The sequence below is a fragment of the Anomalospiza imberbis genome, chromosome 5 (assembly GCF_031753505.1).
Source record: "Anomalospiza imberbis isolate Cuckoo-Finch-1a 21T00152 chromosome 5, ASM3175350v1, whole genome shotgun sequence".
In the NCBI taxonomy this organism is placed as follows: Eukaryota; Metazoa; Chordata; class Aves; order Passeriformes; family Viduidae; genus Anomalospiza; species Anomalospiza imberbis.
In genome coordinates this window covers 50,028,404-50,037,775 of record NC_089685.1, presented here as the reverse complement: position 1 = coordinate 50,037,775, position 9,372 = coordinate 50,028,404, and positions in this window count along the sequence as shown.

Here is a 9,372-nt window from a genome sequence, read left to right as displayed (position 1 = left end):
ATGTTCAGGAAAAACATAGTGGCAATCATTTATTGAAATAAAGCTTTTTTTATTTTGAACGTTGACAAGGGAATTTTAACATGTAGGCATGTCTTAAATATCTGTCAGTACAAGAGGGAGTGTGTTTTTTGTAAGCGTCTGTAGCAGAGTGCTGGCTTCCCAGTTCTTTCCTTGGATGGCTTAGAAGAGATTTCTGAGAAAGCGTCTTCCTTCCAAGATTTTGTGGGGAATAGCCTAAACCAGTTTAACCTGAGGCATTTTAACCATTACTGGTAGCTTTGGTCTTGCCTCAGGTATGGCTATAAAGCTCCAAGAGCAAAGCCAGGTGTCTGACACTGCTCCCAGCACCGATCAGGGCTTTGCCGTGCCCACTGCTGCTGCTGGGAGCACCCACATCGCTCCCTCTGCAGATTATCTGCTCCACAGACCGTGGAAATTCCTTTTCCTGCCAGCCCATCCTCAAATCAAGGATTCAACTTCAGCACTGCTTGGGCTGGCAGCGCAGCACTGTGCTGGGAGGGGCATCCTACAGCCCTGAAAGTAGTCAAGTCCAAGAAATCGGATCTAGTGGCTGCTCAAGAAAGCCTCACTTTCACAGACTACAGTCGGTGGAGAACGTGCCATGTTGAAGAAACACCTCTTTGCTCTCTGCCCTGTCTAGTGTTGCTGGACTGGTGTTCTCTGTAATTACAGACTAGCAACAATCCCTTTCTCCACAAAATCACAGAATTATTCAGGAGGAAGGTCTATAAGCTAAAGGGCTACAATAGGTTGGCCAGGCAGAGAGAGAGTAGAAAAAGATTATAAATGGTGCCTACGTGCTGTAACTATACATCAGCACTCAGCAGCTGAGGATCTAACTCAAATCTTCAGGCTGGATATCTGAATAGTAAATGCAGGCAAATTTTCCTCTTTGCCTGAGACTGTGTCTGCCCCACCATGTGCTGTGTTCCTACATTTCCTCAGCATAAAGGCTCCACCAGGATGTCTCTAAGGAGACCTCCCTGATTAAACAGCAGAAGATCAAAAAACAGTTGGATTTCCAGTGTTCCCTGTGTTCCCACCCTGCTGCCCTGAGTTGGAGCATTTTTTTTTGCTAATATTGTGGTTTGGGAAAAGAGGATGGCTGTGGTGTTGATCTTGCCCCAGTATTGTAAAATGTGGAGATTTGACCACTTACTAGTAGTCCTTCTGGGGACTTCGCTTACTGAAAAGGCCACCCGTCCCTCACTTCTGTCTTTGTCATGTTATGTAGTTAAATCTTTTACTTACCTTAAAAAAAATTAAATCTTTTTTCCTTAAACAGACCGAAGAGGAAAAGTGTAGGGTGTGTTCATGTCTTTGTTCAGTAGTGCCGCAGCGATCATGCCCTGTCCAGAGGCAAGGGGAATGTGATCCTGTTTGAACATGAGATTTACATAATTCTTTTTCTCACCAAGTGTAGGCAGCTGCCTTCTCACTGCATGTTTCCACTTCCACCTCACTTTGGATGGGAGTTGTGGCTGCTGGCGACTCTTAGGGTGAGTCTGCAGGTCTGGGGGCTGCTGCTGATAAACTCCAAGTAATAAATAAGGCACAGCGAGGATCACTGACGTTAAGAGTAGACTGTAAATGGGCTCTTCCCTCACTTTGTCCAGCACTTACCTAAATGTGGTCTTGCTCAGCTGCTGTGCTTGGCAGCTTGTTTTACTTTTTCTGCTGGTTTTTCACAACAGCAGTAATTCCTGGAGCAGGGAGCAGGGGCCAGCACTCACCATTCTCCCACCACTGCTTCAAGCACCGTGAGGCTTTCAGGAGCACTCCTTCCTGCTCTGATGGATGCCAGAGCCACAGCCCAGTACCACTGCCAGCCTCTCATGAAAGCAGGTGTTTGTGGACAATCTTTGTAAAGAGAAGTTACCACAGTAACTTCTCATTGTTTCCTTAGGAAGAGTGGCTGATTCACAGTGCCTGAAAAGTGCAGCCCTTACTCGGGCAATGTGCTTGTTAAATTTAATGAGTTACTTTACATAGGAATTCACAGAGAAGGCAAAAACGTCCCAGCGAGGCTGAGCTTACTAGCACTACCCCAGTCTAAAATAAGAGCATTTAGCCTTCTGGCACTATCCATAGGAAGCCAGCCCACGGTGGAGCCCTTGAGCCTCTCTGTCACAGCAGGCCCCATGACTTATCCACCACCACCACATTAAGTTCCCACCCTGCAGCAGCCTGCAGCAGAAATTTATCATGAGTTAGCATATGTGAAGCAGCATTTGCCACCAACAAATACAGTTAGAGTTTTTCAAAGTTTTGTGAGTCTGGCAGTTCGTGGCTTTATTCCAAATGTTTATTCCAAATAGATCTGATGCGCATTCCCCACTTCATATTCCTGTTGTTTAATGTTAGAACCTTCCTCTTTGCCAACATGGCATGGAAACCTCCTTAAGAGAAGTAAGGATATAAGGGGCAGAAGAGACTTTAACATCACATTGAAAAGAAGATGAAGGGACATATTTTTGGTGCACTTTAAAATAAAGCCTGTAATATGTTTTAAAATAAAGCATTTGCTTTCTTTTAAACAGCTTTCTCAATAGTAAAACTAGAACTTCAGAGCATGGAAAGCTGTTTTAGAGGCTTAGATGAGAAGAACACCATTTGCTGTAAATATTTTATCATAGCTGTATATGTGAGTTTAAAACTTCAGAGAGGTTTGTAAGTAGGCTGTTTTAAGAAGGGAAAATGTACTGTTCTGCATCAAAAAAGGAGTTATTGTGTATAGCTTTTGCCTGCTTGCTTTGTGGGCAGGTACAACTTTTGGGAAGGTTTTGCAACACCCACCTGCCAGCTGGAGTCTGTATGAGACTATCCCATACCTTGGCTACCATGGGACAGTGGGGCTGTGCTGTCCTGTTGTGTGGCTGGATGGTCACCTGAGTGAGGAGGGAAACCCATGTTTTCACCTTGGAATGGGTGCCCACTGTGAGTGTGGAGTTTGGAAAGAGCCCTGGAGAACACCCTGCAGGTGGATGAGTGATCTTAGCAGGATGGACTCATCCTCCTGTATAAGTCTGGCAAGAGATCAGTGTGTGAAGGATAATAAACCAAACAAATTGTCTGGCACAAACAATACTTGCCCTGAGTGTTTCCCCCGAAGAGACTAATTTACTGCACCCACATTATGTGCTGACATAACACACACTGACAAGTGCAGGTGTTTTACTCTCTAAGATACTCTCCCACTGCTCATGCAGTACTGGGGTGGAGGGAGCCTGCCCTCGTTCCGGGTTACAACAACGAAAAACACCTTGCCAGGCAGCTCCAAGGATCTTGTGTCCATGTAGGCAGTCCAACATGCTGCCTTCAGTCCTGAGGCATCCTGCTGTACCTCCACAGCCACTGCTGCAGTTTTTCACCAGCTGCTTGGGTGCCTTCAAAGGCAGATCTCTGTTCTTCCCTTTCCCATGTCTTTAGGCATACATAGCATGTTGTATAATATATTACTTTTATAAAAGTTGGACCATTACTTAGGAATACTGTTCTACACACACAAGTGAGGTGGAGGTGCTGTTATTCTACATATTAAGAAGTGCTTTTGGAGTGTAGCATACCTCATCCTGTGCTGACTGCCAATTTAGATATTGTATTTAAGAGGCAAAAATAGCCAGTTATGGTGGTGGTACAGGATAGGCCCTTTCTGTGGCACCAGGTTGATGTTGATTCCTGGATAAAAGAATAATGAATTATCTATGCCCAGCCTGCCTTCACTTATCTGCTGGCTTCTGCCAGAGTGCTGTTCCTCAGGCCATTATGTTTTGTATACTTGTTGGGAGGTCATAGCAAGATTGGAACTGAGAATGGATCCCTCTGCAATTTACACCAGGCAATGCCTATTCCAGTAAATGAGAATCTTGTATTCAAATGAAGACTGTCGTGACTGCTGAAACTTAAGTGGCTGTTATAAACTTGCCTGTTCTACCCTTGTTTAGAAAGCAATCATTTTCACCAGCAGGACTTTTCCCTCATGAAGCCGTGCTGGCTGTGACCAATGCCTGGGTTGTCCCGCAGGTGTTTTTCAATAACTCCTAGAATAACCTTTTCCATGATTTTCCCAGGCACTTGAAGTGACACTGATAGGCCTGGAGTCTCTGGAGTCCTCCTTCCTTGCCCTTCTTGAAAATAGAGACAATGTTTGCCCAGCTTCCAGTCAGCTGGGACCTCCCCGGATTCCCATTCCAGGTTTTGTCCTTGTGCACAGATACTTCATTACCAGTAATCAACTTGATTTCCAATGACTTTTAGGAACTTTGAGGTTCAGCTTTTCTGTCTTTGACAGGAGCTGGCTTTTCTGGTTACTCATTTAAAGCTCTGAAGCCACAAGGACATCTGAGTGCCATTTCATAAAGCACGTCTGTAGTCCCATAAAAGTGATGTTGTGTCTTCTTGGAATGCAGTGAGGATAGCTGCCAGATTACCGGAGTGAATTCCTACCAGCTGAAAAAGGCAGTAATTGATATTTTGCTGCCAGTTTCCTGATGCCTTTCCAACCTGCCACACACCGAGAGCCATCACTCATACTGACAGTATTTATATCATGAACAATATATATATAAAATCAGCAAAGCTGATACTGTCACATCATAAATGCTTTCTCTTAACAAGTTGAACTGCTTACTTGAGGATAGCAGCAGAATGGCACATGCCATGCTGGAACATGAGAGCTTCCTGCCTCTTCCTTAGAGGCTGCTTCTCAATAGAGGGCTGTGACAAAGGGCAGCTGCATGAGCTATACATGGTAACACCAGAGTTAGTTTAACAAGTAGTTAAAAGTCCTGGAGGGATATTGGTAATGTGGTCTTTCACTGTAGCCAGGATTTCTTCTTTGAAAAACTCTCCTTGAAGCCTGTTTGGTAGGAACTTGTATCAGTGTCCCACAAACTGCAGTGGTTTGATGAGAAAGAAAAAGCTGACTGTTGCTTAAGGATGAAAATTAGACAAAAATATGTAAATGCTATCAAGAAAGAGAAGTTCTCTTCTGATTCTTGTCCACACTTGTGCAAGAAGCCTTGTCCTCTACACAAATAAATGGCAGACAGGGGTATCCATTCCATTTTATGTTTATTATGAAAGTGATTTTAACAAAAGTTTTATTACATGCTTCATTTTTAACTTTGACATAGAAATCAAAGCTATTAATATACAGAGGCAAAAGGAAATGTATTTTCTTATAAGGTACATTTACAACAACATTTTCTACTATAAATCTGACAGAATTGTTAAAATATTGGTAAAGCTTAGCACTGTATTTTATTTTCTAAGTATCAAATTTTGTACAGTTATTCACTACCCTTGCTCTAAACTATTATTGTACATTTCATATGGAAATAGCTGTTTGTACACAATTTACATTGGTAATAAAGCTTAGAAGTCCCAGCAGCATCTACAACAGTTCAGTTTAAAACCTCACTCCTGCGCAGTGGTTTACGTGGAGCAAATTGAAGCAGAAACCAGTATTCCACCCGGTGTGCTTCCCCCTGAAATCCAGCCTGACAGAAATTCCTGCTTAAACTGCTGCTGGATATGATCATAACGAACTTTTTTGCAGGTGAAAGTACCACTGGCTTCAGTGGTTTTGCCTAGAAAAGGCTTTGTGATCTGATCCAATGTGAAGTTTTATCACTTCCACTGCTCCCTACAAGCACAGAGATCCCACATTTTTCCTTGTCTTTCCACTATCCATGTGTGTAATTTATTAAATTCCCTTTTATTTCTGAGTTCTGTGTTGTTTCTTATCCTAACAATGGAAGAACCAGCACTAACTTTAAGATACATATTCTTTCTATGTTATGAAAACGGGAAGCACTTTAGAATGACACTTGATAGTCAGTTCTGTTCAAATTAGAATGTTAAATTGCCCCAGAAAACTCTTCCTGTCATGCCAGTGAGACTGAAGAAATAACAGGATCTGTAGTCTGGAATGATAAATCTGGCAACTGCCTCACATCCACCCCGGTCTCGTAAAGTATCTTTATAACCAATATGTTGAGTCTCTGCTGCTCTCAATGCAAATTAATGGCCTTTCTAAGTTATAAAACATAGAAAACAATATTTACAAAATAATTTTAATTAAAAAAGTAACAAAAACAAACTCTAAAAAAGATATTTTCACAATAATTAAAATAAAGTTTAATTAATCAAAGCCACTTTTTTCCAGATATTGAGAAAATTGAATTGCAATTGTTTGTATATCTTTAAACTTCTTATCTCCACTCTCTGAATACAGATGGTTTAAATTATTAGATCTAAAGGTACTTCTGTACATTTTACTATTGTATATTACATATTAATTTTATAGATTAAAAGCTTTATGATGAAAGAATAAATAAATGAAATAACAAAGTGGAATTGTATATATTCAGATCCTTAGATAACAGTTTTTTGACATTGTTTATTTTCCACTCTGCTTCTATTCAGATGAGAGATAAAACAAAAGACTTGTCTCTGAATCCAAGTCTCTCACTGAGGAGTAAGTTCATAGTACCTTACAGAAATTTCCCTTCTTCCATAAATTCTTCTGGAAGACAAAAGTATTCCTTTTTCCAAGTGCTTACAACAGTCTTTCATTCTAGAAAACTACTCCATTAAAGTCCCAAAGTACCGAGATTCTACAAGAACTCCTCCAGTTACTCCCGTTCCTGTCAATCAGTGGTTTTAAACTACAAAAAGATGCAACTCTTTGAACTCATGACACAGATATAAGGAACTGTGTGTGTCACTCATTCCTATCATTAAGAAATCATCCAGACCCCTGAGGTGGCTGAGAAATTTGCCACTGGGTCCAGTTGTTGAAGATTTTACTCCAGCTAAATTTTTAAGAGCATTCAAAGGTATTTAGAGTCCAGACATGGGAGCTGTCACAGGGCAGGTGAGTTTTGCTGTCAAACACCTGTCAGCAGACCCTGTATGAGAACCACAGCACTACTTTTGCTCCTGAAGTTCCTAACCTGCTATCTGCAAGATTAAAAGTGGATCTTTTTATAGGTAAAACTGATCTGAGAAATTTGAAAGTGTTGGGCAGGCTTATAAAAAGACACAGGTTGGGGTTTGACTGTCCTTTTGGAATGCTGAACACATGTAAAGGATGTTTCTCACTGATGTGGCAGCATCCTTGCCTTCTGCTCACAGACAGGATTTCAGGTGAGTTGTGCTCTTTAAAACCCACTGACAACTCAGACTGTGGATGGTCTTAAAATTCTCTGACCAATCCTCTATTTATTTAAGCTAGTCTAAAACTAAACTAAACTAAACTAAACCTGGCTTACAAGGTAAGATAGGTTTAAGTAAGCTTACTTAATTTTAAGTAAGCTTACTCTAGAATGAAGCTGATGTGTAGGAAGGATTAGTCTAAATCTTAAGTAGTCATAACTTTATTCTATGGAGGTGGTACAATGAGGAAATAAATTTCTTTTGAAAAGTTGGTCTTTAGGTAAAAATCTAATGTATGATGGAAGAAGGAAGACAGGGCAAGAAAATGGGATGAAAGAAAGACTTCAGAACTTTTAAATCCAGTTTCAGTGAGCTAAATCTCCAGGCAGAATAAGTCTTGTTATTGAAGGCAAGATGCAGTGTGGCAGAAGAGGTGGGAATGTACTGAACACAGAATCCTGCTACTCCCTGTGCTCAAATGATACACAGAGGCAGCTTTGTGTCCTCAGCACTTTCAAGGCACAACTCAGGGCTTGAAGAGCAACTTGTAATTGCTGCAATGTCCTGGACTGCAGCAGGTGTGCAGGCAGTGATTTGGTGGCCTGTGAGAATGTTTAGGGATGATTCACCACCACCTCACTAAAAATAAGTGCAGGATTTAAAGCAGAAAGAGAGGCTTAAAATGCTAAGTGCTGCAGGTGCAGCGTTTAAGCATACAGGCATTTGCAAATTGAAAATAAAGAGCTCTGTTTGTGCCACAGAATTGGGCAATCACAAATGGGCACTTCTTCAGTCTACCTGTATTAACACATAAATGTGTCGTGGCACCTGTCCTGCAGACAATGTGTAATTCTGTAAGAACAGATTCAGGGCTGTATTTATTGCTATGTTCAAAATGAAGTATTTCACATTCAAGGTAAAAGCTAAAATGTCATATTCTGCCACGTTCATGAAGCTGGTTTGCTTAAAGGCAGATGTATTTCTCCTTGTAGGGTTTTTGATTCCCAAATGTGTGTAGGTCTCATCTGTAGAAGAAAACATTCTTTGTTGTTGTGCTGTTACGTGTAGTAGCAACAGGTTCTCTGACTTTGACAATGAAGGCATCCCACACTAAGAGATGAAGAGCTGAACTCACCTCCTATTTGCTGACTGCCAGTTTCTGTAACTGTAAACGTAGTATGAAAGTCAAAGCATTTTTGACTTATAGAGCTGATATAAAAATTCTGTGCTGTTCTTCGAATCAACTGCAACTGGTTCAGACTGTCCTATATACCACTTGTCATTACTTATTTCATTAGAAATTTGCACATCCAAGAGCATTTCTATGCAGAGTGGCAAGCGTTCAAGCCTGACTCATTTTCTAAATATATCAGATATGAACCCCCCCTATGTTCGAAAGCATTTAAGTGTCAACTTTTGAGGGTCAAATTATTCTCTTTCTTTCAGCACCTTCCTTCAGCAGCACAAAGCCTATGTTTGCCTCAGAAGTCCGTAAGTGCCTTGTCCCGACTGTGGAGTCCCTGCCCTGATGTGGCTCTGGGGAACATCAGCCTCATTCTCAGGTTGTCTGTCAGGATGAACTGGACAACACCCTGCTTTTTTGTAGTGTGGTTTTAAGTCAGGGCAAGTGGTACCAGGGCCAAATGCAATTTCTCTCACCTGTATTCACTTCTCACAGCTCTGCCAAGGTCCCACTACCAGTGGCCAGAATTGGGACATGTCCCTCTTATGGTTTCTCTCTGGCACTGGATTTCCCATGGAGCTAGGAACCTGGAAAATGTTACAATGCCAGTGGTTTCTGGAGTTTGGCATCACTGTCATACAATGGTATTACATCCAAACAGGTTGGTTGTTAAACAAAAATTTTAGCAAGGGTTTTACTAAACTCATTGTACAGTACCACGTTCTGAACTTTGCTTACTCAAGTTTGAAATACTAAAGATCACTGCAAATCATTTGCCAAGTGAGGAAGCTGTTTTTCACCATATTTTTCATACATTTTCCTTCATATCTTTCAGTAGAATGGCTGCAAATCATTTGCCAAGTGAGGAAGCTGTTTTTCACCATATTTTTCATACATTTTCCTTCATATCTTTCAGTAGAATGGCTGCAATCCTGACTCATTCTAATGGAGCTGAATAAAACTCTGAATAACCTATCAGACTTTGAACTATTGTTTGGCTAAAGTAG